Here is a 26,919-nt window from a genome sequence, read left to right as displayed (position 1 = left end):
TGCTTCTGGAGCGATGGCCCATTCTTCTTCTGGAGATGTGGCATGCCACTCATACTGAGAGGCATCTTCATCATGGCGGGAGACTTTCTGAGATAGGCCACAGCACTCCCGTTCCACTGTCTCTTGGCTCTGTTTCTGTGCTTGGGCTTCATAGCTGCCAATCTCTGCATAGGAAGAACTCTTCAGTTTAAATCAGACACAAAGTGGTTTCCTCCACCATAAGTGCCTGCAAGGATAAGAAGGTGAGGATGTGAGGTCAAGGCTCTTTTTAGGAATAACTTTGGAGCAGGTGATAAAGGCAGGGCTGAATAGATTTGGATACCTAAATGTAATATGTTCTTAAGAAATTAATAGGAAAATTATCAAACTCTGGTCTACAGCTCAGTATATGTGTATCAGAGACATATTCCTGCTGCAAAATGCAATTGACCTCTACTGAGAAACCTACTTCCTGACTTACTATATCAATGAGAGAGGAAGCTATGCCTATACCTAAAGTGAGAAAGAAATATCTGAACAGATGGCAAAGAATTCAAAGAACAGCCACTCCTCTCCTTACCACTCAAGCTACTGGTTAGTTGGCTGATCTATAACCACATGCCCAAGGTCATGGCACTCCAGTCCACTGGCTCTCTCTATTGTGTCTCCTGATCCAGATCCAGGTTGATTACATAAAGATATTCTGTATCTTCATTAGAGAAGTGAGTACTGTGAGTCAAACTGCCAAAAGAAAGAAACCTTAATTTGTGCAACAGCACCTATTAGAAATAAGTTCCTTTAAAAACACATATGTACAAAGAGGATCTTTGCCATTTAAGTGGACTGAGGAATTGGACATTTTTAGCAAAGATATAGTGGGGAGAATACCTGACATTAACCGTCCCCAGCTATCAAATATAGGAGCTGTTAACGACATAAATTTTGGACCAAGAGCAGATTTGAAAGAAACCTTTCTTTGACTACAGAGGTCCTAGTTGCTTCCTAAACATATTTACTAAAAGAAAATATCTTGGCTCTCTAGATTCCAACTTCTGGATATTCGGTTGAACAGTTGTGGAGCCCAAGAGCTGAACTGACCTCCTCAGCCACCGTGAAGATAGTAAGCCCACCTTCAAAGAAGACCAGTGCTTCATGTGGAACAGAGTTGCCACCCCCAACCAAAGCTTTGTGACATCATCAAGGCTCTACTTATGTCATAAAACTCCTCCTAGCCAGGTTTCTTCCCTACTAACCCCCAGAAATATCCAGCATACAGGTCCTAAAATGCTGCTCATACAGCCCCATGAAGACCCAAAATAAAAACCCCAATCTTCTTCCCAATTACTTGAGTCATATTTTCCAAGTAACTCAACCCCTTTATGTGTTTTTTTTTTCTGTAAAATAATTTTTGGTCTGAATCAACAACTCACATGAATGTTTTTTTTTCCTATCTCCAATGTCCTCATTGGTTATTTTCTATTACTTCATAATAATAATTATCAAACTTTCCACTTCTCTTCCTCCTCCCACATTCTTCTTGATCCGCAAATAAACCTCTCCACTCAAACACCAGTCCAAATAGTGGGCAGGGTACGTTGAGCTGTGGGAAGTCCAAGCCCACCCTTCATCCATCCAGATTTAGCAAGGTATGCATCCACAAAAAATATGATCACAAAAAGCCAGTGTATGATATGCAGACAATTGCAAGTGCCATTATCTTTGGCTTCTCCGTCTGCCCCAATTGTCAGCCACATTCAGAGCTTCCAGTTTGATCCCATGTTCTTTCATTCCCAGGTCACTGGATTAGTTGAAATCCCCTTAGTTCAGGCACAGTGTCTCATAGTGTGGACCAAGCCCTTATATTCCTGACATCCTTGGTCTTTTTCTCCATCCATCTGCTCTTCCACTGGAGCTTGGAAGCTCCATCTAGCCTTCTGATTTTGACCCTGACTTGATCTCCATCATTTGCCAAACAAAAGTTCCATGGTGGTTTTCAAGATAGTCAGTCATCAGTCTGACTATTGGACAAGGCACACATAGTTCCTAGGGACATGTCACAGTGCGGTCAAATTCTCCTCCCTGCTTAAGTAAATAGAGAGGGTCACCCTATGGCCTTCTGAGAACCACTCGAGAGATATCGATCTTGACATCCCCAGAATGGCCCCATAAATTGAGATATCATCAGTGTATGTGCATTAACTTGTGTGTGTTTGTGTGTGTGTATTTAAATCACAATAACAAATGGATTGTAATATTGAAGTTTCTTCTCATCTTGAGAAAAATATTTGCTACAGAAACACTCTCACAGTAATAGTGAGAGTGTAAACTATCTAAGAAAGGAGAAATAACTGGAGGAATCCCCCAGGAGTTAGGCTCAGTGTCCCAGGAATTACGCCCAAGGAAAGTCAATGAACTCAGTGATGGAAGATAAAACCCAGCCTAAATAAAACCCTAAATCATTTAGGTGGAACATGAGATACTCTTACAACAGTTACAAGAGGTCTAAAATGCCTGGACTGGAACATAAGGGGAACATAATGACGTGGAGTTGAGAGTGCATGGCAAAACTGATTGGATCTGGCAAAAATTAGGTAAGCATACCAAGGAAACCACCAGTGTTACAAAACCCTAAGAACTCTGTATGACAACATATCATGTGAACATAATGAGATTTATAGACAAAGGAAAGATCTTAATTATGTCACTGTCACACAGGTGATGATGAACCAGTTCCATCGTAGAGTGACTCCCTGCAGTGTTTAAGATAACCTGTCAATTCTGTCTAGTCAGTTACAAGGAAATTTGCATTAATTGCACAGATTAACTATCAGCATCATTTACTGCACAATCAAAGGCAAGGCAAAGAAATCATAGACATGTTGTTGAATGCTGATGATGTTATTGGGAGTTTTGATGGGTTTTTTTCTTAAAGGGAAATCATCGGTGACTCTCATGCATGAAGCAGATCCTTTCTCTGTGATGTTTCCTGAATAGCCACTGAGATACCAGCCCATTGAGTTGTGGTCTCTCTCTCGTTTAAAAATCAACTTCTACCTTCAGCTTGATCTCTTGCTTGAGCTTCCCTTCCGGCTACTAGGCTCCTTTTCTGATCCTGCAGAGGGCTTTTGTAAGGGATTGTGATCTCTAAGTTTTTCCCCTTTCAAGAACTAATCATTCTATTAATCACAATTCTAAACTGCTGTGGGAGTTTGTTTGTGACATATGCCTTCACATGTGATACAAGCGGCCTGTGTGTATAGGGTCTTCTCTCTGTTCATGTGGGGAAGGCATGGCAGCAGGAGTAGATGGCTGCTCATTCTCTGTAAGGAAATCAGTAAACAGTGGGGACCAAGTACAAGGATGTCCTGAAATATTAAGTCTTGTCCTTTCAAGGCCCCAAAGCCTCCAGCTAGGTTCAGGGTCACGACAATCTCCAAAACCCACCGAGCATGAAGTATTCAGAACCAGAAGCCTGTGTGTGCCATATCACATAAATTCATCGTGAGTACACCAATCTGTTTTTTTTTAATTCTAAATTATTTTGTCCCATCAGAATGATCTATATTACCAATTAACCAAATTTGCTGCATCTTTGGTGTTCTAGAATTGCTTTTAATTTTTGCTGGGACAGTCTTACAAACCTTCCTGTGCTGTTATGAGACCTTAAGGGGACAGCACTTATTTCAGAAATCAAAGGCAGTTGGGTTCAATCCTATGGTTAGCTGTTAGCTAGACACTGGAAGGATGGATTTGACTAAGAAAGGGAGACAGCATACATGGAGGCAGGTAACCTTTCCTTTGCAAAATGACCCATTTTGAGGCCTTACTTCAGGCTCTTCTCTTCTCCTAAACTTGGTTTCTTTATTAGTTTAGGAGAAGAATTAAAACTCCATTTACAGTATCTGCGAACCCGAATGAGTTAAGTATGTGTGACCAACTTGATGTCTGCCTGTCTGTCAACAGGGCCAGAGTTCAGGGGCATCTGATGCACAGGAATGTCATCATCAATCTCTGGTCCACCTAACTCTACAGCATTAGAGTTGTCATGGTTGCTCATCTGATCTTCCTCATATGATCTCCATCCACAGAGATGTCAGAAAAATCCTCCCCTGAGAGTGCAAGTTCTTTACAAATGAAAGGTTATACAACAGAAGACACATGGGAGATTTATATGGGCAAGCTGTTGAAAGGATAAAGTGACAGAAGAAGTTTATTGATTAATTAAAGAAAGAATCCGCTTCAGCTGATAGGTTAGAACATAGGTAGGTGGAGTAAACAAAATAGAATGCCGGGAGGAAGAGGTAGTGAGCTCAGAGAAGCCATGCTCCCCTCTCCCCGGCAGATGCCATAGCTCTGCTCTCTGAGGCAGATGTCAATGCAGCCAGCTACCATGTCAGACATGCTGAATTTTTCCTGGTAAGTGCACCTCGTTATACTACACTGATTATTAGAAATGGGTTAAAATGCTGAATCTAATGGGCCACCAGTGTTTAAAAGAATACAGTTTTTGTGTATTTATTTCAGGCATAACCTTCATGCGGCCGTGGTGCTGGGGACACAGCCTCGCTGCTCAAATAACTACAGAATGGCTTGCAGCCTTGTGGACAACTGAATCCACTGAAAGCCTGAGAAAGCTTGGGAAAGAGTAAAGCATGTTTTCTTGGTAGCAGCGATTTCTCGGTCTGCTCTGCTTGCTAGAAGAAAGCAAGGGCTCTCATCTAAAAGAGGCTTGCAGACTCAGCTTCAGCTGCAAAACCCTGCAGCCCTTAAGAGGTCCTGCCACAAAACATTTAAATGGTGTTGATAAAAGCCAACTGAATGCTTGTATGTTTTCAGCAGTAGCAGGAAAAAAAACTGTGTTGTTTTAAAATGCCGTGTTTCTGGGCCATCCTGCCTGGGCAAACTCTGACTGTTTGAGGAAGGAGGGCCAGCTAAAGAAAGAGGGCTTGAGTGTTGTATGTTGCAACCTCTTTGATGGCAAGGACCTTGAAACACTGTAGACTTGTGGCACTGAATGCGGCTCTGTTCGGTACCTCAGCCACAAGGTTGGAATGGCAGAAAGCTAAGGAATGGGCTACATCTGGCCAGCAAAGCCACGGCTTTAGTCCTACTGAGATTGCTTGGTAAATGAAAGACTCATGTGGTCAGAAAAACAGAGAGAGAAATAGAGTAAAGAGAGATTCAAAGATAAAGGAAATTTTTAACTGATTTACAGTGTGTTAAAAATATGTGCAGGCTAAAATTTGAAGTTCTTAAAGTTAAAAAAAGGAAGAGAGTTGTTGGGTGTGGTAGTACACACCTGTAAACCCAACACATGGGAGGCAGAGGGAGGTTTGACCTCTGTACATTCAAGGTGAGGTAGCACACGCCTTTAATCCCAGTGCCTTGAAGGCAGAGACGAACAGATCTTTGTGAGTTCAATGTGTAGTAGCATACACCTTTAATCCCAATGCCTGAAAGGCAGAGAGAGGCAGATCTCTGAGACTTCAAGGACAGACAGGTATACAGAGTTATTCCAGGTCAAAGATACAGAGAACCTGTCTCAAAAGGCAAAAAATCAAAAGGAAAAGTAAACAAAATAGAGGTTAAATTGAAGCGCACAAAGATGGAAAATTCACAGCAAATTTTGATATTGTTTGCTATTATGCTCTTTTTGAATCATTTGAATTTTGAGGCAGTAGCAATAGCTGCTAAAATATGTTTCTTTATAAAAGCTGCTGAAATAAACCAACATAGATCTTTTGAAAATGCCTTGACTTTGAAATTTGGATCTAAGGACATGAAGCTTTGGAAAGGAGTTTCTATTTTGTTTTCACAGAGGGTGATAGTCTGTGGATGCTTCTATCGTAATATAATAGGATGGACCACGCCCTACTTAAATGTTGCTGGGAACACCTTTAAAAAATTGCTTCGCTCAACTGCCAACTGAGATAAATCAATAATGATGCCATCATTCAGCAGGAAGAATTTTGGAGAGAAAAAACTGCACCCACGTTCCCAAATATGACTTATAAACGTTCTTTTACAATTAAAGTGGGATGTGATATAGATATGAATATTTGCATTAGTATAGATTTTGCTTTACTGATAGAGAGTTTAGGTCAATTTTGTTATATGTATATGCATTTTTGATCTTAATTAAGGTATTGTGATTGTGTAGTTCATTTAAAAATATAATGTATATAGGTTATTAATGGATAATCATTAATAATAGTCAAGTTTGTAGTCATGTTAGTTAGATTTTCTAGCTACATAGATATATATATTTCACTTAGATAGGCATTATTCATATCTCTATAGACTACAAAATAGGCTATTTAATGTTTTAGTACCTAAGGGTTTTTCATGACAGTGAGACACTCTACTCTTGGCAGCACATATCTACTTCAGGAAGAAGATGGGCATCAAAAAGGATCCTTATGGAGTTTGATAGCCATTTGGGGAAGAAACTGCTCTTGCCTGGATTGTTGCATAAACTGTACACAGAAAACACTCAGAGAGAGGACTACTGAACTTGCCTAAATGTGACATGATCTTTTCGTGTTCCTGATTCAGGAAAGGTTCAGCAAAACATTCTAAAAGACAAGCAGATAGTGACTGCCTTTGAAATTTCCTGCTTCATGGAAATGTCTGCTGGAAACTATGGGCCTGTAGGCTGAGGATGGAAACACCAACGGTGCAGAGGAACTTTGGGTGACTGTCCAGGCAGCGAGATGTCTCTGTCATTTCTAGAGTTTGAAAATGGCTTACTTTTTGTTTGCTTAGGTAATACTGTATTATTCTGGAGTCTCTGATGGAGTTGAAGAATAGATAGATAGTTATAGTTTTCCATTGTTATGATAAAAGATAAAATAGATATAAATATTGTAACTGTAATTCTTGCTTGATAACTGTTTTGTTATATGTAATTTTGCTATGTTAAAGTTAAAGATTCCGTTCTTGTTTAAACAGAAATAGGAGTAATGATGGAGTATAGGTCATTGGTTAATTAAATAAAGAAACTGTTTGGCCTGAAAGGGTAGAACATAGGTGGGTGGAATAAACATAAGAGAATGCTGGGAGGAATAGGAATTGAACTTAGAGATGCCATGCACCTCTCCCATGGGCAGAAATGGTAGCTCTGCACTCTGAGGCAGATGGCGAAACAGCCAGCCACCAGGTCAGACATGCTAAATCTTTCCTTCTAAGCGCACCTCGTGCTGCAACATACATTATTAGACATGGGTTAAGAGGCTGAAAATAATGGGGCAGGCAGTGTTGAAATGAATAATTTTGTGTTGTTATTTCGGAGCATAACCTTACAAGGCGGCCCCATGGGGATGCAGCCCTGCTGCTCAAATTTCTACAATCAAGGGGGAAATGGAAGAAGGGAAGAAAGAAGAGAGAGAGACAAGGAAGAATGGATGAATTCAATCATTCATTGGAAAAATGAGTGAACCAATGAATGAGGAGACCTAGTAGGAAAAAATGTGCTGCATTCCCTCAGAGTCAGGTCAAATTAAGGATTGACAAGGTTTTCCACTAAGGAGGAGGATTATTCAATTTTACCTTCTTTGTGCTCCAGGCCCACCTACAAGAGTAATGATGAGGACAGGGAGAAGAAGAGGAGAGGGTGTACCAGAATTCCCTGGTACAATTTCTCACCCAAATTGTAGCCAAATCACCTGACCTGGGACAGCTGATCTACATGCTGGACCCTAACTCCCAGTTTGACAACTCTAACATTTTAACCAAGTTTGTGAAGATGAAGGAACCAAAAATAGCCCAGTTACAGGATGGCAGGTTCCTTACAGGATGGGAGTCAGACATCAGTACCATACTGGTATTTGGCGGTTTGATGGGTGTGTGGGGTCTTTGCCAGACTCCACCTAGCATCATGGATTCCCTACTTTACTGATATTATGGAGTTCGGTGCATTCATCATATGTGTGCATGTCACACACTAGTGGACATCATATGTACATGTTTATCCTGTGTGTGGGTGAGTGTGTTCATGAGTTTTATAGCCCAAGTACTACAGAACATGATCAATGAAAGGGAACACTGTTTTCCAGATATGGCAGGGCAATTATTTAAATGAACTGACAAGGGTTGGATGGCATGGATAAGACCTATGAGAGTTCAAGGCATACCGAATCCAGGCATGACAAAGTAGGTGGCAGACAGAATTCTGGCAAAACTAAGTAGGTAGCTTGATGTCCAACTTACTGGAGAAGAGCAACTGAGCGGAGACACTTTTCACTAAGCAACATGCTCTAGTGGAGATCAAACATCCTTTGACTTACAGCCAGTACGAATTAAACAATTCATCAAATGAAACCTAATTTTCTCTGATTTTGAGTATACATTTGTGTCCCTTCCTGATTAATCTACTCTTTATCCTCTTAAGTCCCAATACCTCACGCTGATATCGGTCACATCTGTCCATTTGACATGGTTTTCCCTCAAGCTTCATACCGCCCCGAGATCAAACAAATTTTTGTCCCCTCTCCACTGCTTCCTTGACAGCAATCTTGTCCTTTACCACACCACGCATCCCCAGTCTTTTACTCTCCAAGGGAAAAGACCATAAATCCTGCTTTGTTTTGAGGCATGTATTTCTGTGATGCCCCATCCACCAAACACAATCCATCATTGACCAAATAACACAACATGTTAACAAATTTTTATTCTTTGAGAAAGTATAATCCATTGGAAAAGATACCAGGATTCATAGAAGACCTGAGGTATCTCTAAAAAAACACATTCCCACAGAGAGAATTAAGTCTGCCCCTCAAAATTTGAGAATTTCACTTTAAGAGATCTTCACCAAATCATAGACATAGATATGGAAGTCATTATCAAACTTGATGAAATACACAGAAGGTTTGTTTGGAAGTTGGCAAATAATTTTACCTTTCTCTTGGGTTCCATCTTTTTTGTTGTTCTGCACACTTTTGCCCTCCAAGGAATCTCTGCCTAATTCCAAAGTCACCTCTACTGGAGGACATTCAGGCGTGATGTGGAGGTTGCCTTCAATGGAATCATCATGATGGTGGTAAAGGTACAGGACCGGATCATTCTCGTTGACAATGTAGAAACAGGTCGTTATGGTCTGCACCTCATCTGGGACAACGCCACTCCACTCTTCCTTAGAGCCTGGCATGATGTGGAGGTTGCCTTCCAGGTAGTAATCCAGGAGGTGGTAAATGTACAAGACCGGATCTTTCTTGTAGGTAATATAAAACCAGGTCTTCATGATTGGCACCTCTTCTAGGACCATCCCGTTCCAGTCATTCTTAGAGCCATTTGTGCCCATGAATGTATGTTTCACTGCTCTGCCAACTATGGTGTTTGAGAGATGAGTGTCTGTCACCTGAGGAAATGGCACATTATTAGGCAGGATCTTCAGGTTTAAAATCCTTTCATCACTATGAAGCTCCAAGCCATAGACACAATCAATCCCATCATATTTCAACAAATAGAGAGAGGGATATGTTGGCAGTTGATCTAGAATGATGGCTTTCCAATGGGTGACTGGTTCATTGGCTTCCTTCCAGCCATGAGAAATTCTGCGGCCAACAATATTCTCCAGGGCCTCAAAAGGCTTACTAAGTTTTTGCTTCTGGAGCGATGGCCCATTCTTCTTCTGGAGATGTGGCATGCAACTCATACTAAGAGGCATCTTCATCATGGCGGGAGACTTTCTGAGATAGGCCACAGCACTCCTGTTCCACTGTCTCTTGGCTCTGTTTCTGTGCTTGGGCTTCATAGCTGCCAATCTCTGCATAGGAAGAACTCTTCAGTTTAAATCAGACACAAAGTGGTTTCCTCCACCATAAGTGCCTGCAAGGATAAGAAGGTGAGGATGTGAGGTCAAGGCTCTTTTTAGGAATAACTTTGGAGCAGGTGAAAAAGGCAGGGCTGAATAGATTTGGATAGCTAAATGGAATATGTTCTTAAGAAATTAATAGGAAAATTATCAAACTCTTGTCTACAGCTCAGTATATGTGTATCAGTGACATATTCCTGCTGCAAAATGCAATTGACCTCTACTGAGAAACCTACTTCCTGACTTACTATATCAATGAGAGAGGAAGCTATGCCTATACCTAAAGTGAGAAAGAAATATCTGAACAGATGGCAAAGAATTCAAAGAACAGCCACTCCTCTCCTTACCACTCAAGCTACTGGTTAGTTGGCTGATCTATAACCACTTGCCAAAGGTCATGGCACTCCAGTCCACTGGCTCTCTCTATTGTGTCTCCTGATTTAGATGCAGGTTGATTACATAAAGATATTCTGTATCTTCATTAGAGAAGTGAGTATTGTGAGTCAAACTGCCAAAAGAAAGAAACATTATTCTGTGCAACAGCACCTATTAGAAATAATTATCTTTTAAAACACATATGGACAAATAGGATCTTTGCCATTTAAGTGGACAGAGGAATTGGACATTTTTAGCAAAGATAGAGTGGGGAGAATACCTGACATTAACCGTCCCAAAGCTATCAAATATAGGAGCTGTTAACGACATAAATTTTGGACCCAGAGCAGATTTGAAAGACACCTTTCTTTGACTACAGAGGTCCTAGTTGCTTCCTAAACATATTTACCAAAAGAAAATATCTTGGCTCTCTAGCTTCCAACTTCTGGAAATTCGGTTGAACAGTTGTGGAGCCCAAGAGCTGAACTGACCTCCTCAGCCACCGTGAAGATAGTAAGCCCACCTTCACAGAAGACCAGTGCTTCATGTGGAACAGAGTTGCCACCCCCAACCAAAGCTTTGTGACATCATCAAGGCTCTACTTATGTCATAAAACTCCTCCTAGCCAGGTTTCTTCTCTACTAACCCCCAGAAATATCCAGCTTACAGGTCCTAAAATGCTGCTCATACAGCCCCATGAAGACCCAAAATAAAAACCCCAATCTTCTTCCCAATTACTTGAGTCATATTTTCCAAGTAACTCAACCCCTTTTTGTGTTTTTTTTTCTGTAAAATAATTTTTGGTCTGAGTCAACAACTCACATGAATGTCTTTTTTTCCTAACTCCAATGTCCTCATTGGTTATTTTCTATTGATTTTTCCATTACTTCATAATAATAATTATCAAACTTTCCACTTCTCTTCCTCCTCCCACATTCTTCTTGCTCCGCAAATAAACCTCTCCACTCAAACACCAGTCCAAATAGAGGGCAGGGTACTTTGAGCTGTGGGAAGTCCAAGCCCACCCTTCATCCATCCAGATTTAGCAAGGTATGCATCCACAAAAAATTTGATCACAAAAAGCCAGTGTATGATATGCAGACAATTGCAAGTGCCATTATCTTTGGCTTCTCCGTCTGCCCCAATTGTCAGCCACATTCAGAGCTTCCAGTTTGATCCCATGTTCTTTCATTCCCAGGTCACTGGATTAGTTGAAATCCCCTTAGTTCAGGCACAGTGTCTCATAGTGTGGACCAAGCCCTTATATTCCTGACATCCTTGGTCTTTTTCGCCATCCATCTGCTCTTCCACTGGAGCTTGGAAGCTCCATCTAGTCTTCTGATTTTGACCCTGACTTGATCTCCATCATTTGCCAAACAAAAGTTCCATGGTGGTTTTCAAGATAGTCAGTCATCAGTCTGACTATGGGACAAGGCACACATAGTTCCTAGGGACATGTCACAGTCCGGTCAACTTCTCCTCTCTGCTTAAGTACCTAGAGAGGGTCACCCTATGGCCTTCTGAGAACCACTCGAGAGATATCGATCTTGACATCCCCAGAATGGCCCCATAAATTGAGATATCATCAGTGTATGTGCATTAACTTGTGTGTGTTTGTGTGTGTGTATTTAAATCACAATAACAAATGGATTGTAATATTGAAGTTTCTTCTCATCTTGAGAAGAATATTTGCTACAGAAACACTCTCACAGTAATAGTGAGAGTGTAAACTGACTCAGCAAGAAGAAAAAACTGGAGGAATCCCTCAGGAGTTAGGCTCAGTGTCCCAGGAATTACGCCCAAGGAAAGTCAATGAACTCAGTGATGGAAGATAAAACCCAGCCTAAATAAATCCCTAAATCATTTAGGTGGAACATGAGATACTCTTACAACAGTTACAAGAGGTCTAAAATGCCTGGACTGGAACATGAGGGGAACACAACGACATGGAGCTGAGAGTGCATGGCAAAACTGATTGGATCTGGCAAAAATTATGTAACATACCAAGGAAACCACCAGTGGGACAAAACCCTAAGAAATCTGTATGACAACATATCATGTTGAACATAATGAGATTTATAGACAAAGGAAAGATCTTAATTATGTCACTGTCACACAGGTGATGATGAACCAGTTCCATCGTAGAGTGACTCCCTGCTGTGTTTAAGATAACCTGTCAATTCTGTCTAGTCAGTTACAAGGAAATTTGCATTAATTGCACAGATTAACTATCAGCATCATTTACTGCACAATCAAAGGCAAGGCAAAGAAATCATAGACATGTTGTTGAATGCTGATGATGTTATTGGGAGTTTTGATGGGTTTTCTTCTTAAAGCGAAATCATCGGTGACTCTCATGCATGAAGCAGATCCTTTCTCTGTGATGTTTCCTGAATAGCCACTGAGATACCAGCCCATTGAGTTGTGGTCTCTCTCTCTTTTAAAAATCAACTTCTACCTTCAGCTTGATCTCTTTCTTGAGCTTCCCTTCCGGCTACTAGGCTCCTTTTCTGATCCTGCAGAGGGCTTTTGTAAGGGATTGTGATCTCTAAGTTTTTCCTCTTTCAAGAACTAATCATTCTATTAATCACAATTCTAAACTGCTGTGGGAGTTTGTTTGTGACTTATGCCTTCACATGTGATACAAGCGACCTTGTGTATAGGGTCTTCTCTCTGTTCATGTGGGGAAGGCATGGCAGCAGGAGTAGATGGCTGCTCATTCTCTGTAAGGAAATCAGTAAACAGTGGGCACCAAGTACAAGGATGTCCTGAAATATTAAGTCTAGTCCTTTCAAGGCCCCAAAGTCTCCAGCTACGTTCAGGGTCACGAAAATCTCCAAAACCCACCGAGCATGAAGTATTCAGAACCAGAAGCCTGTGTGTGCCATATCACATAAATTCATCGTGAGTACACCAATTTTTTTTTAATTCTAAATTATTTTGTCCCATCAGAACGATCTATATTACAAATTAACCAAATTTGCTGCATCTTTGGTGTCCTCGAATTGCTTTAAATTGTTGCTGGGAAAGTCTTACAAACCTTCCTGTGCTGTTATGAGACCTTAAGGGGACAGCACTTATTTCAGAAATCAAAGGCAGTTGGGTTCAATCCTATGATTAGCTGTTAGCTAGACACTGGAAGGATGGATTTGACTAAGAAAGGGAGACAGCATACATGGAGGCAGGTAACCTTTCCTTTGCAAAATGACCCATTTTGAGGCCTTACTTCAGGCTCTTCTCTTCTCCTAATCTTGGTTTTTTGATTAGTTTAGGAGAAGAATTAAAACTCCATTTACAGTATCTGCGAACCCGAATGAGTTAAGTATGTGTGACCAACTTGATGTCTGCCTGTCTGTCAACAGGGCCAGAGTTCAGGGGCATCTGATGCATAGCACAGGGATGTCAGCCATCAATCTCTGGTCCACCTAACTCTACAGCATTAGAGTTGTCATGGTTGCTCATCTGATCTTCCTCATATGATCTCCATCCACAGAGATGTCAGAAAAATCCTCCCCTGAGAGTGCAAGTTCTTTACAAATGAAAGATTATACAACAGAAGACACATGGGAGATTTATATGGGCAAGCTGTTGAAAGGATAAAGTGACAGAAGAAGTTTATTGATTAATTAAAGAAAGAATCCGCTTCAGCTGATAGGTTAGAACATAGGTAGGTGGAGTAAACAAAATAGAATGCCGGGAGGAAGAGGTAGTGAGCTCAGAGAAGCCATGCTCCCCTCTCCCCGGCAGATGCCATAGCTCTGCTCTCTGAGGCACATGTCCATGCAGCCAGCCACCATGTCAGACATGATGAATTTTTCCTGGTAAGTGCACCTCATTATTCTACACTGATTATTAGAAATGGGTTAAAATGCTGAATCTAATGGGCCACCAGTGTTTAAAAGAATACAGTTTTTGTGTATTTATTTCAGGCATAACCTTCATGCGGCCGTGGTGCTGGGGACACAGCTTCGCTGCTCAAATAACTACAGAATGGCTTGCAGCCTTGTGGACAACTGAATCCACTGAAAGCCTGAGAAAGCTTGGGAAAGAGTAAAGCATGTTTTCTTGGTAGCAGCAATTTCTCGATCTGCTCTGCTTGCTAGAAGAAAGCAAGGGCTCTCATCTAAAAGAGGCTTGCAGACTCAGCTTCAGCTGCAAAACCCTGCAGCCCTTAAGAGGTCCTGCCACAAAACATTTAAATGGTGTTGATAAAAGCCAACAGAATGCTTGTATGTTTTCAGCAGTAGCAGGAAAAAAAACTGTGTTGTTTTAAAATGCCGGCTTTCTGGGCCATCCTGCCTGGGCAAACTCTGACTGTTTGAGGAAGGAGGGCCAGCTACAGAAAGAGGGCTTGAGTGTTGTCTGTTGCAGCCTCTTTGATGGCAAGGACCTTGAAACACTGTAGACTTGTGGCACTGAATGCGGCTCTGTTCGGTACCTCAGCCACAAGGTTGGAATGGCAGAAAGCTAAGGAATGGGCTACATCTGGCCAGCAAAGCCACGGCTTTAGTCCTACTGAGATTGCTTGGTAAATGAAAGACTCATGTGGTCAGAAAAACAGAGAGAGAAATAGAGTAAAGAGAGATTCAAAGACAAAGAAAATTTTTAAATGATTTACAGTGTGTTAAAAATATGTGCAGGCTAAAATTTGAAGTTCTTAAAGTTAAAAAAAGGAAGAGAGTTGTTGGGTGTGGTCGTACACAGCTGTAAACCCAACACATGGGAGGCAGAGGGAGATTGACCTCTGTACCTTCAAGGTGAGGTAGCACACGCCTTTAATCCCAGTGCCTTGAAGGCAGAGACAAACAGATCTTTGTGAGTTCAAAGTGTAGTAGCATACACCTTTAATCACAATGCCTGAAAGGCAGAGAGAGGCAGATCTCTGAGACTTCAAGGACAGACAGGTATACAGAGTTATTCCAGGTCAAAGATACAGAGAACCTGTCTCAAAAGGCAAAAAATAAAAAGGAAAAATAAACAAAATAGAGGTTAAATTGAAGCGCACAAAGATGGAAAATTCACAGCGAATTTTGATATTGTATGCTATTATGCTCTTTTTGAATCATTTGAATTTTGAGGCAGTAGCAATAGCTGCTAAAAGATGTTTCTTTATAAAAGCTGCTGAAATAATCCAACATAGATATTTTGAAAATGCCTTGACTTTGAAATTTGGATCTAAGGACATGATGCTTTGGAAAGGAGTTTCTATTTTGTTTTCACAGAGGGTGATAGTCTGTGGATGCCTCTATCCTAATATGGCAGGATGGACCACGCCCTACTTAAAGGTTGCTGTGAAAACCTTTAAAAAATTGCTTCGCTCAACTGCCAACTGAGATAAATCAATAATGATGCCACCATTCAGTAGGAAGCATTTTGGAGAGAAAAAACTGCACCCACGTTCTCAATATGGATTATAAACGTTCTTTTACATTTAAAGTGGGATGTGATATAGACATGAATATTTGCATTAGTATAGATTTTGCTTTACTGATAGAGATTTTAGGTCAATTTTGTTATATGTATATGCATTTTTGATCTTAATTAAGGTATTGTGATTGTGTAGTTCATTTAAAAATATAATGTATATAGGTTATTAATGGATAATCATTAATAATAGTCAAGTTTGTAGTCATGTTAGTTAGATTTTCTAGCTACATAGATATATATATTTCAGTTAGATAGGCATTATTCATAACTCTCTAGACTACAAAATAGGGTATTTTATGTTTTAGTACCTTAGGGTTTTTCATGACAGTGAGACACTCTACTCTTGGCAGCACATATCTACTTCAGGAAAAAGATGGGCATCAAAGAGGATCCTTATGGAGTTTGATAGCCATTTGTGGAAGAAACTGCTCTTGCCTGGATTGTTGCATAAACTGTACACAGAAAACACTCAGAGAGAGGTCTACTGAACTTGCCTAAAGGTGAGATGATCTTTTCGTGTTCCTGATTCAGGAAAGGGTCAGCAAAACATTCTTCCAGACAAGCAGATAGTGACTGCCTTTGAAATTTCCTGCTTCATGGAAATGTCTGCTGGAAACTATGGGCCTGTAGGCTGAGGATGGAAACACCAACGGTACAGAGGAACTTTGGGTGACTGTCCAGGCAGCGAGATGTCTCTGTCATTTCTAGAGTTTGAAAATGGCTTACTTTTTGTTTGCTTAGGTAATACTGTATTATTCTGGAGTCTCTGATGGAGTTGAAGAATAGATAGATAGTTATAGTTTTCCACTGTTATGATAAAAGATAAAATAGATATAAATATTGTAACTGTAATTCTTGCTTGATAACTGTTTTGTTATATGTAATTTTGCTTTGTTAAAGTTAAAGATTCCGTTCTTGTTTAAACAGAAATAGGAGTAATGATGGAGTATAGGTCATTGGTTAATTAAATAAAGAAACTGTTTGGCCTGAAAGGTTAGAACATAGGTGGGTGGAATAAACATAAGAGAATGCTGGGAGGAATAGGAATTGAGCTTAGAGATGCCATGCACCTCTCCCATGGGCAGAAATGGTAGCTCTGCACTCTGAGGCAGATGGCGATACAGCCAGCCACCAGGTCAGACATGCAAAATCTTTCCTTCTAAGCGCACCTCGTGCTGCAACATACATTATTAGACATGGGTTAAGAGGCTGAAAATAATGGGGCAGGCAGTGTTGAAATGAATAGTTTTGTGTTGTTATTTCGGAGCATAACCTTACAAGTCGGCCCCATGGGGATGCAGCCCTGCTGCTCAAATTTCTACAATCAAGGGGGAAATGGAAGAAGGGAAGAAAGAAGAGAGAGAGACAAGGAAGAATGGATGAATTTAATCATTCATTGGAAAAATGAGTGAACCAATGAATGAGGAGACCTAGTAGGAAAAAATGTGCTGCATTCCCTCAGAGAGTCAGGTCAAATTAAGGATTGACAAGGTTTTCCACTAAGGAGGAGGCTTATTCCATTTTACCTTCTTTGTGCTCCAGGCCCACCCACAAGAGTGATGATGAGGACAGGGAGAAGAAGAGGAGAATTCTGGTGTACCAGAATTCCCTGGTACAATTTCTCACCCAAATTGTAGCCAAATCACCTGACCTGGGACAGCTGATCTACATGCTGGACCCTAACTCCCAGTTTGACAACTCTAACATTTTAACCAAGTTTGTGAAGATGAAGGAACCAAAAATAGCCCAGTTACAGGATGGCAGGTTACTTACAGGATGGGAGTCAGACATCAGTACCATACTGGTGTTTGGCGGTTTGATGGGTGTGTGGGGTCTTTGCCAGACTCCACCTAGCATCATGGATTCCCTACTTTACTGATATTATGGAGTTGGGTGCATTCATCATATGTGTGCATGTCACACACTAGTGGGCATCATATGTACATGTTTATCCTGTGTGTGGGTGAGTGTGTTCATGAGTTTTATAGCCCAAGTGAAGGGGTTAAATCAGCTCCCTTTAGAGGGCGGGGTTTGCCTCAGGCGAATCCCTGCCAATAAAGGGTGCGCGGAGAGGCGGCTCGCCCCTTTTTTGTTCCTCGCTACCTGTGCTACGCTGGAACTTTGGTTCAGTAAGTTTAACAATAAACTGGTAAATATTCTTTGATATCTGCATTGCCTTTATTTTGTGCGGGAACATCTGGCGCCTGCCCCGTGGGGCTTTGCCGAGAACCGGCCCCGAATCGGAGTCTCTTGCACCCCAGGTCGCAGCGGCCGTCTCTCTGGGCGCGCGCGGAAGAAGTTGAGATTCTGAGCAGTCTCTCTGGGCGCGCGCTGAAACAGCTGAGATTCTGAGCGACTCGATTTTCCCTGCTGTTTGTTAGAGTATCAAGCAGTGAGTTTGATATCGACAGAGCCTTTTTAACAGCGCCTAAGCCTCTGTTCCGAGCCGCCCCGGCCAGATTTCCCGTGCCCGCCCGCCTGCGCGCGTGCTGCCTTTGTCTGCTGCTCCCCCTCCGACCGCCGCCAGTGCTCAGGTCACGTGACAGCGGCCTGAGAGCCCCGGCAAAAAATTCTTATCAGCCTGGTGTCTGTTTCAATTTTGTTTTTGAGTCGTTTTATTTCAGATTTAGGACACGTGGATTCAACTGGACTCTTTTGCCACCACTGGCAGGAACCAGTTATTACAGGTAAGAGAACTTTTTCTTTTCTAAATAATGTCTGAGAACGTGACCGCAGCCTATTTCAATAGTTCTTTTGAGTGCACCATTTGGGAGATCTTACAAGAGGTGTCTACCACACCACATATATGGATATTCCTGGGATTCTTAATTTTCCTTAGCACTATTTGGTTTGATAATAGGAAAATGATCAAATCTCTTAAGGCAGAGGTTGAACGTTTGAAAACTATTGAGAGCGACAACAATCTTCTCAAGAATCATTTTGAAGTTCTCCAGGAAGAAAACAAATCTTTGTTTAACATGACTTGGTTAACTGAGCAAAATCTAGAAAAAGTACAGGTTGATGTTAAGGAGAAATTCATTACTATGGAAGAAGGAACAGCTGAATTAGATCGTAAGTTTCAGCAGTCCCTTTCTGATGTTAAGGAGAAATTCATTACTATGGAAGAAGGAACAGCTGAATTAGATCGTAAGTTTCAGCAGTCCCTTTCTGATGTTAAGGAGAAATTCATTACTATGGAAGAAGGAACAGCTGAATTAGATCGTAAGTTTCAGCAGTCCCTTTCTGTAGGAACTGAAACGTTAACTGAGAGAATCAAAACTGCTGAATGTGACAATCGAATTTTGTCTAAAGCTTATGACAGATTGGCGGAAAGATTGTCAATACAAGAAGGCACGGTTTATGCCATAAAAATTATGTCCAAAGATGACAAGTTATCTCTACTGGACAAATTTCATACTCTAGAATCCTCAATGAAGGCTTTAGAACATAATTCTGGGCAGGAGATTCAGACATTACAAAAAGCAATGGTGAATAGAATTGAAAAGATTGAGGAATTTCTAAATTCTGATGAAGAAGAGCAAAGGGTAGAAAGGCAAATTTTAACTACATCTGTGGATAAATCCCTCCGGGAAAATTTTCACAAAGCTCTACCTACAGCTCTACATGCCTTTCCTGTAATAACAACAGAAAAGGTGGTTGGTTCCAGAAACCCTAGGGTCATCAAGGAAGATACATGGGAGCCTGTCCGTATGAATGATCTCAAAGAAATTAAACAGGCCATCATGTCTTTTGGGATGCACTCCCCTTTTGTTAAAGAGATGCTAAAATCTTGGGCCACAACAAGCAAAGCAACCCCCTTGGACTGGCTCCAGCTGAGCTCCACGGTCCTTGAGAGTGGACCGCAATTAAAATGGAAATGCTTATTCAGGCAAGAGGCTAGACTTTTAGAACAGCAGGAAAAGGCGAAGGGAATTGACGTTTCCCTAGATAAAATTCTAGGTGAAGGGCTCTTTTCAGACCCTCAGGAACAAGCTAATTTGGATGAAAACATACTCTCCATGTGTACTACAGCAGCCTTAAGGGCTTGGGACAGAGTACAAGACCCAGGACAGAGAATGGAATCATTTGTCACAGTTAAACAGGGTCAGAGAGAACCCTTTAGTGACTTTTTACAAAGATTAACTAAGGCTGTACAAATGGGGATATCTGACCCAGAAGCAAGACGTATAATAATTGAGACTTTGGCTTACGAAAATGCTAATGTGGAATGCAAAAGGATCTTGAGGCCTTTAATGTTCAGATCAGCGTCCTTGGAAGAATGGGTCTTGCATACACTAGATGTTGACACATTTGACTATGGCACTGAAGCATGGGTAGAAGAAGCAATTTCCAATGGTAAAAGGAGACACCAGAATACCAAATGTTTTAATTGTGGCAAAATGGGTCATATGAAAAGGAATTGTAAACAACGGGTTTTCAGAAATAATAATAATGTGTCTTCTAGAAATAACAGGAATAGAAGGAATCAGCCTTCAGGTTTATGTAGAAGATGTGGGAAGGGCAGACACTGGACGAATGAATGCAGGTCTACAAGAGATAGACAAGGCAACCTGATACAGATGGGAAACGTGAGAGGGGGGGCCTCTCAGGCCCCCATGGCAAACATGGTTCAGACATTCCCAGTTTCTGCAGAGAACATGCCTCGTCAGGACAATTAGAAAGCCACATGCCTGCTGTTACAAGCAATAGTAATCAGAAAGATGAGTTACGTGTGTTTTGGCAAACTTCTATAAATGATCAAAGACCTAAGCTGAGAGTGTGTGTAAATGGCATTTTTATTACTGGCCTACTGGACACAGGTGCTGATGTAAGTATCATTACCCCCAGAATCTTGGCATCCATATTGGCCTCTTCAGAATGTAAATGTTCAGCTCCTGGGAATTGGAACCCTATGTCGAGTAAGGCAGAGCACGAGATGGATTGAATGTATAGGGCCTGAGGGACAAATAGGAAAATTAAGGCCTTATGTAGCCAATATTCCAATGAATTTATGGGGTCGTGACCTATTACAACAATGGAATACTCAAATTAACATTCCTGCTACTTCTAGAGCCCATATTTCTGAAAGGAATATTAAAAGTTATTACAAAAGGACAAAACCGGCCATTAGGGCTGTGCAGGAACAAGCAATTGATGTCCCTTCAGAAATACCAACAGCCTTGCCTCTAAAATGGTTGACTGAGAAACCAATATGGACAAAGCAACGGGCTTTAACTGAGGAAAAGCTACAGGCTTTAGAACAGCTGGTACAAGAGCAACTAGATGCTGGACATATAGAAGAATCTACCAGCCCTTGGAATTCTCCTGTATTTGTGGTTAAGAAAAAATCAGGTAAATGGAGAATGGTGACAGATCTCAGGGCCATCAACAAGGTTATTCAACCTATGGGCCCTCTGCAATCTGGAATTCCATTGCCCTCTTTATTACCAAAAGGATGGCCTCTCATAGTTATTGATTTAAAGGATTGTTTTTTCACTATACCTTTGCAAAAAGAAGATAGAGAAAAATTTGCCTTCACAGTGCCTACTTATAATAATTCTCAACCTTCGAGGAGGTACCACTGGACCGTCCTCCCCCAGGGTATGTTAAATAGCCCCTCCCTGTGCCAATATTTTGTGAACCAACCATTGCAAATAATACGCAAGAAATTTCCCAAATCTATTGTATACCATTACATGGACGACATATTGTTATCTGATTCAAACATAGATACCTTGAACAGACTGTTTGAAGAAATACAGATACTGTTACCTAAATGGGGATTGCAAATTGCTCCTGAAAAGATTCAGAAGGGAGATTCTGTTAATTATTTAGGTTATAGAATAGGTTTGCAAAAAATTAAGACACAGAAGGCACAAATTTGGAGAGATCGCTTACGGACTCTTAATGACTTTCAAAGACTGTTAGGAGACATTTCCAGTTTACGACCAACTATTGGGATAACACCTGATCTAATAATTCATTTGAACAAGACCTTGGATGGTGATAAAGATTTAAACAGTCCCAGAGAATTAACAGCTGAAGCAGAAAAGGAACTGACAAAATAAAGGCAATGCAGATATCAAAGAATATTTACTAGTTTATTGTTAAACTTACTGAACCAAAGTTCCAGCGTAGCACAGGTAGCGAGGAACAAAAAAGGGGCGAGCCGCCTCTCCGCGCACCCTTTATTGGCAGGGATTCGCCTGAGGCAAACCCCGCCCTCTAAAGGGAGCTGATTTAACCCCTTCATCTCCCCCTTTTGTCTAAATAAGACACAACTAAACCAAATATAACTATAACAATAATAACAAATGATAAATATAACAAACAATATTGAGAGCAAAAGTTTTGCTAAAGAGTAACTACAATTAAATAATCTTCAACTCCATCAAAGATCTGAGAAGGGAGTAAATATTACTTAACAAAAAAGAGATATCCAAAATGTGCAACAAATGACAGAGACAACTGACTGCCTGGGCAATCACCCAAAATCTCGTTTGCAATGTTGAGTCAACCAACTTTGGCTAAGGCCTAACATAACTGACATACCATTCTCAAATGCAAGGAACTTTCTTAGGATTATCCTACCCTGTCTTGGCAAGATAAGACAATCCTGTTTATATCTTAGTCAGTAGTTGAGGTATGGGTTTTTCTTAACCCAAAGGCCAGTTCTGCCAGGAAGACAAGCTCCCAGTGGAGTGTCTTTGGTGCTCAACGTTCTCTCGGGAGTAGAGTGGTGTTGCCAGGAGTAAATTGTGTCTTGATGGCACAGAATTCTAGGTTAGATTAAAGGCCATTTTCTACAGCTCTTCAAAGAGGCTGAAGATTATACTATCTATACTGAAAATAATCTCTATGTATCTAAAAGACCTGATTAACCTAAAAATAATATGACAAACATGTAATTCTCAATACCTATCTAATTTGAAAACTAAGGGAATAAACAGTTGTGCAATGTATGAAGACAATGATCTTCACCTGTAAACAATGTCATTACTTATCAAATGTAAACAATGTTATTACATAAATAGTACCAGAGGTAGAAATGTACATTGTGATATGATAGATGTATCCATACAATATAAGCATACTCTTATACCAAAATAGAGGTAGGAACACTCACATTCAATATTCAATATATCAATATACAAGAAACAGTACCAACATAATTTTCTAAAAACAGTAAGTCACAAATACCAATCATCCCATCAACCCAGTTAATCCCCCTTTTTTTTATCCCTAATTACATACAATATCTCCCCATCCCCTCACTCCTAAACCAACCACTAAAAGATGTCCCTAACCCTGTGGGCAAACTCTGTTGGGAGAGGGGACGTCGTCCTCTTAGATTGCTTCTAGCTGACATGGGGGCGACGTTCTTCTTAGGGGCCCCTGTGAAAGCAAACGATGGTAAAATTCCCAAATTAACCTTTGACTTAAGAAAATTATAACTAGTCTCTGTGTGTTTCGAGAAGGTCTGGCCAGAGCGTTGTCAAAAATGTGCATCATCTCATAAATGTTGGGGTGCCACATCTTGGTGAGGAACCGGAAGGCTGGTGGGGAATATGGGTAATCGATGGGGAACTTGAGGCGAGCCTTGAAGTAGCCGCCCTCGTAGTAGGTGTTGGGGGGCCCGAAGATGGCTACCTCCCAGTTGTACAGGTCGCCCTCGTCCACCAGCGTCACCCGGAAGCCCTCCACCGGCTCCTCCTGCAGCCCCTTCAGCTCCAGCAGCAGCGCCTTCTGCGAGCTGGGCACCAGCTGCCTGGCCATGACGGTGGCGGCGGCGGCGGCGGAGGGGCCCGGGGCCGGGCCGGGCCGCGGGACCGGCGCAAGCTCGCGGGACGGACCGGGTCGCGCGCCGGCAGGGGGAGAGCCGCCGCCTTCCTCCTCTGCACTGCCGCCCCCGCCACCCGGGGACCCCGAAGGCTCCACTCGCTCTGAGTTGACGACCCTCAGAGTGGGGAGCTATCCTCAGAGCGGTGGAACCCCACACAGAATGTCAGGACCATCCTCCTGAGTGTGATCTCCCTGCTGAATGAGCCCAACACCTTCTCGCCCGCCAATGTGGATGCCTCGGTGATGTACAGAAAGTGGAAGGAGAGCAAGGGAAAGGACCGGGAGTACACGGACATCATTCGGAAGCAGGTCTTGGGGACCAAGGTGGACGCAGAGCGTGATGGCGTGAAGGTGCCTACCACACTGGCTGAGTACTGCGTGAAGACCAAGGCGCCGGCGCCCGACGAGGGCTCGGACCTCTTCTACGATGACTACTATGAGGACGGGGATGTGGAGGAGGCCGACAGCTGCTTTGGGGATGAAGAGGACGACTCTGGCACCGAGGAGTCCTGACCCGCGTCCCCGAAATAAACTTACAAATTTTACCTCAGCAGGACCCGTGTGGGCCTCAGGCGATAGACTACCTCACCGAGGTTCCATGTGGGCTCCCGTCCCATGACCCTTAGGTCCTCTTACCCCGTGGTGCCTGGCAGATACCCCACTCAACTCACAGATGGTGACAAGCCTGGGAGGCTGGGAACCGCCTCGTGGGGAGGCAGAGACTCCATCCCAGCCCAAGCAGGGCCAGCCCCACAGTCACCTCCTCTCTGCTTTGGTGTGTGTGAAACCCAAATAAAATGGCTTTCTGAGAAAAAAAAAATGTGCATCATATGAAATTGTCTCTTGCAGTTGGTACCAAAAAACAGGTCTAAAATTAGTGCTTAAAAAAAAAATTCATGACGTCATAAAAACCAGATTGAGTTGATGTTGTGGGGCCCCATCTTCATCCTGGAAACTTCAAAAATTACTGTAGGAAAATATGTTGCTTGTTATGGGAAATTTAAACATTAACAACAAGGACTTATACTGACATATAAAGAAAGACACAGATGTGAGGGAAGGCAAAGAAAGTTTATCAAGTATAAAATTATTCTTATTCTGTCCCATTTCATGGCTCCTGACCTGAGACAGAAACTTTGAAATACCTCTTATCAACAGGCTTGGAATTGAAGAAGGACTGAGCCATAGTCCAACTCCAAAACCAGCTCTACACATTTATAAAGAAGTGTTCAATAAAACATATAAATATATATATATATATATATATATATATATATATATATGAAATCAATACTTACGATATGTATAGAATTTTATTGTTGATGTTTAATGGGTCGTAACTATTTTCCATCCATCAGTAATTAAATATTCAGGGTCCCTCAAATTCTTTGGAGATGAATATTTTCCTGTGGAGATAAGAAAAGAACCCTGCCCCCATCCTATTAGTAATCCTTACCATCTGTACGTCGGTCATCCTTGTGAATGAATTGTTATTTATCTTTTCCAAGTGACTTCCCTTCCTCAAACCGAACCTTTATTAATTTTGACGGTATCCATAATTTTTCCTCACCTGTGGAGATAAGAGCAAAACCTCTTCCCCAACGCAGCACATCTCCTGGCTTCCATTGTGAGGTCAGTACATCCTTGAAATAAACTGGTTGATTTAGTTCAGCAGACTTTTCCATTATCCAATGTCTTTCTGCAGCCGTTGTTCCCTTCTGATTAGCATTGAGAAAATTCAAGGTTAACAAAGCATTATGTAACCTATTTCTAGGGGTGTTTTCCACTCCTTTCTGTTTGTTCAACATATCCTTTATAGTTTGATTTGATCTTTCTATGACTGCTTGACCTGTAGGTTTGTATGGTATACCTGTAACATGCTTGATATTGTAATGATCAAAAAACCGTTTCATCTTCCTAGAGACATAAGCAGGACCATTATCTGTCTTTATTTGTGTAGGTATACCCATGATAGCCATGACTTCTAATAAATGAGTGATTACTGAATCAGCTTTTTCTGAACTTAAAGCAGTTGCCCACTGAAAGCCTGAATAAGTGTCGATGGTGTGATGAACATACTTCAATTTGCCAAATTCTGCAAAGTGGAACACATCCATCTGCCAGATTTCATTTCTATGAGTGCCCTTTGGATTAACTCCTGCTGGCAGTGGCGTTTGGTTATAGAAAGAGCAGGTAGGGCATTTCTTCACAATCTCCTTAGCTTGTTGCCATGTAATAGAAAACTCTTTCTTCAAAACTTTGCTATTAACATGATGTTTTTTTATGAAATTCAGACGCTTGAAGCACACTACCAATCAATAATTGATCAATTTCTGCATTACCTTGTGCTAGAGGACCTGGCAGACCCGTATGGGATCGGATGTGTGTTATGTACATAGGGCAAAGCCGGTTTCTTACAGGATGGGAGTCAGACATCAGTACCATACTGGTATTTGGCGGTTTGATGGGTGTGTGGGGTCTTTGCCAGACTCCACCTAGCATCATGGATTCCCTACTTTACTGATATTATGGAGTTCGGTGCATTCATCATATGTGTGCATGTCACACACTAGTGGGCATCATATGTACATATTTATCCTGTGTGTGGGTGAGTGTGTTCATGAGTTTTATAGCCCAAGTACTACAGAACATGATCAATGAAAGGGAACACTGTTTTCCAGATATGGCAGGGCAATTATTTAAATGAACTGACAAGGGTTGGATGGCATGGATAAGACCTATGAGAGTTCAAGGCATACCGAATCCAGGCATGACAAAGTAGGTGGCAGACAGAATTCTGGCAAAACTAAGTAGGTAGCTTGATGTCCAACTTACTGGAGAAGAGCAACTGAGCGGAGACACTTTTCACTAAGCAACATGCTCTAGTGGAGATCAAACATCCTTTGACTTACAGCCAGTATGAATTAACACTTTCATCAAATGAAACCTAATTTTCTCTGATTTTGAGTATACATTTGTGTCCCTTCCTGATTAATCTACTCTTTATCCTCTTAAGTCCCAATACCTCACGCTGATAGCGGTCACATCTTTCCATTTGACATGGTTTTCCCTCAAGCTTCATACCGCCCCGAGATCATACAACTTTTTGTCCCCTCTCCACTACTTCCTTGACAGCCATCTTGTCCTTTACCACACCACACATCCCCAGTCCTTTACTCTCCAAGGGGAAAAGACCATAAATCCTGCTTTGTTTTGAGGCATGTGTTTCTGTGATGCCCCATCCACCAAACACAATCCATCATTGACCAAATAACACAACATGTTAACAAATTTTTATTCTTTGAGAAAGAATAATCCATTGGAAAAGATACCAGGATTCATAGAAGACCTGAGGTATCTCTGAAAAAACACATTCCCAAAGAGAGCATTAAGTCTGCCCCTCAAAATTTGAGAATTTCACTTTAACAGATCTTCACCAAATCATAGACATAGATATGGAAGTCATTATCAAACTTGATGAAATA

The 26,919-nt window shown here is 41.5% G+C and overlaps 1 pseudogene; it reads left to right on the top strand.

Moving 5' to 3' along the window:
• The first annotated feature begins 23,366 nt into the window (after positions 1–23,366).
• Positions 23,367–23,984, top strand: LOC142842054 (ubiquitin-conjugating enzyme E2 R1 pseudogene; annotated as a pseudogene).
• Positions 23,985–26,919: the final 2,935 nt, after the last annotated feature.

Source organism: Microtus pennsylvanicus, chromosome Y, assembly GCF_037038515.1.
Source record: "Microtus pennsylvanicus isolate mMicPen1 chromosome Y, mMicPen1.hap1, whole genome shotgun sequence".
NCBI classification, from domain to species: Eukaryota; Metazoa; Chordata; class Mammalia; order Rodentia; family Cricetidae; genus Microtus; species Microtus pennsylvanicus.
Note: the sequence above shows the minus strand (reverse complement) of the source record. Positions and strands in the feature narration are given on the sequence as shown.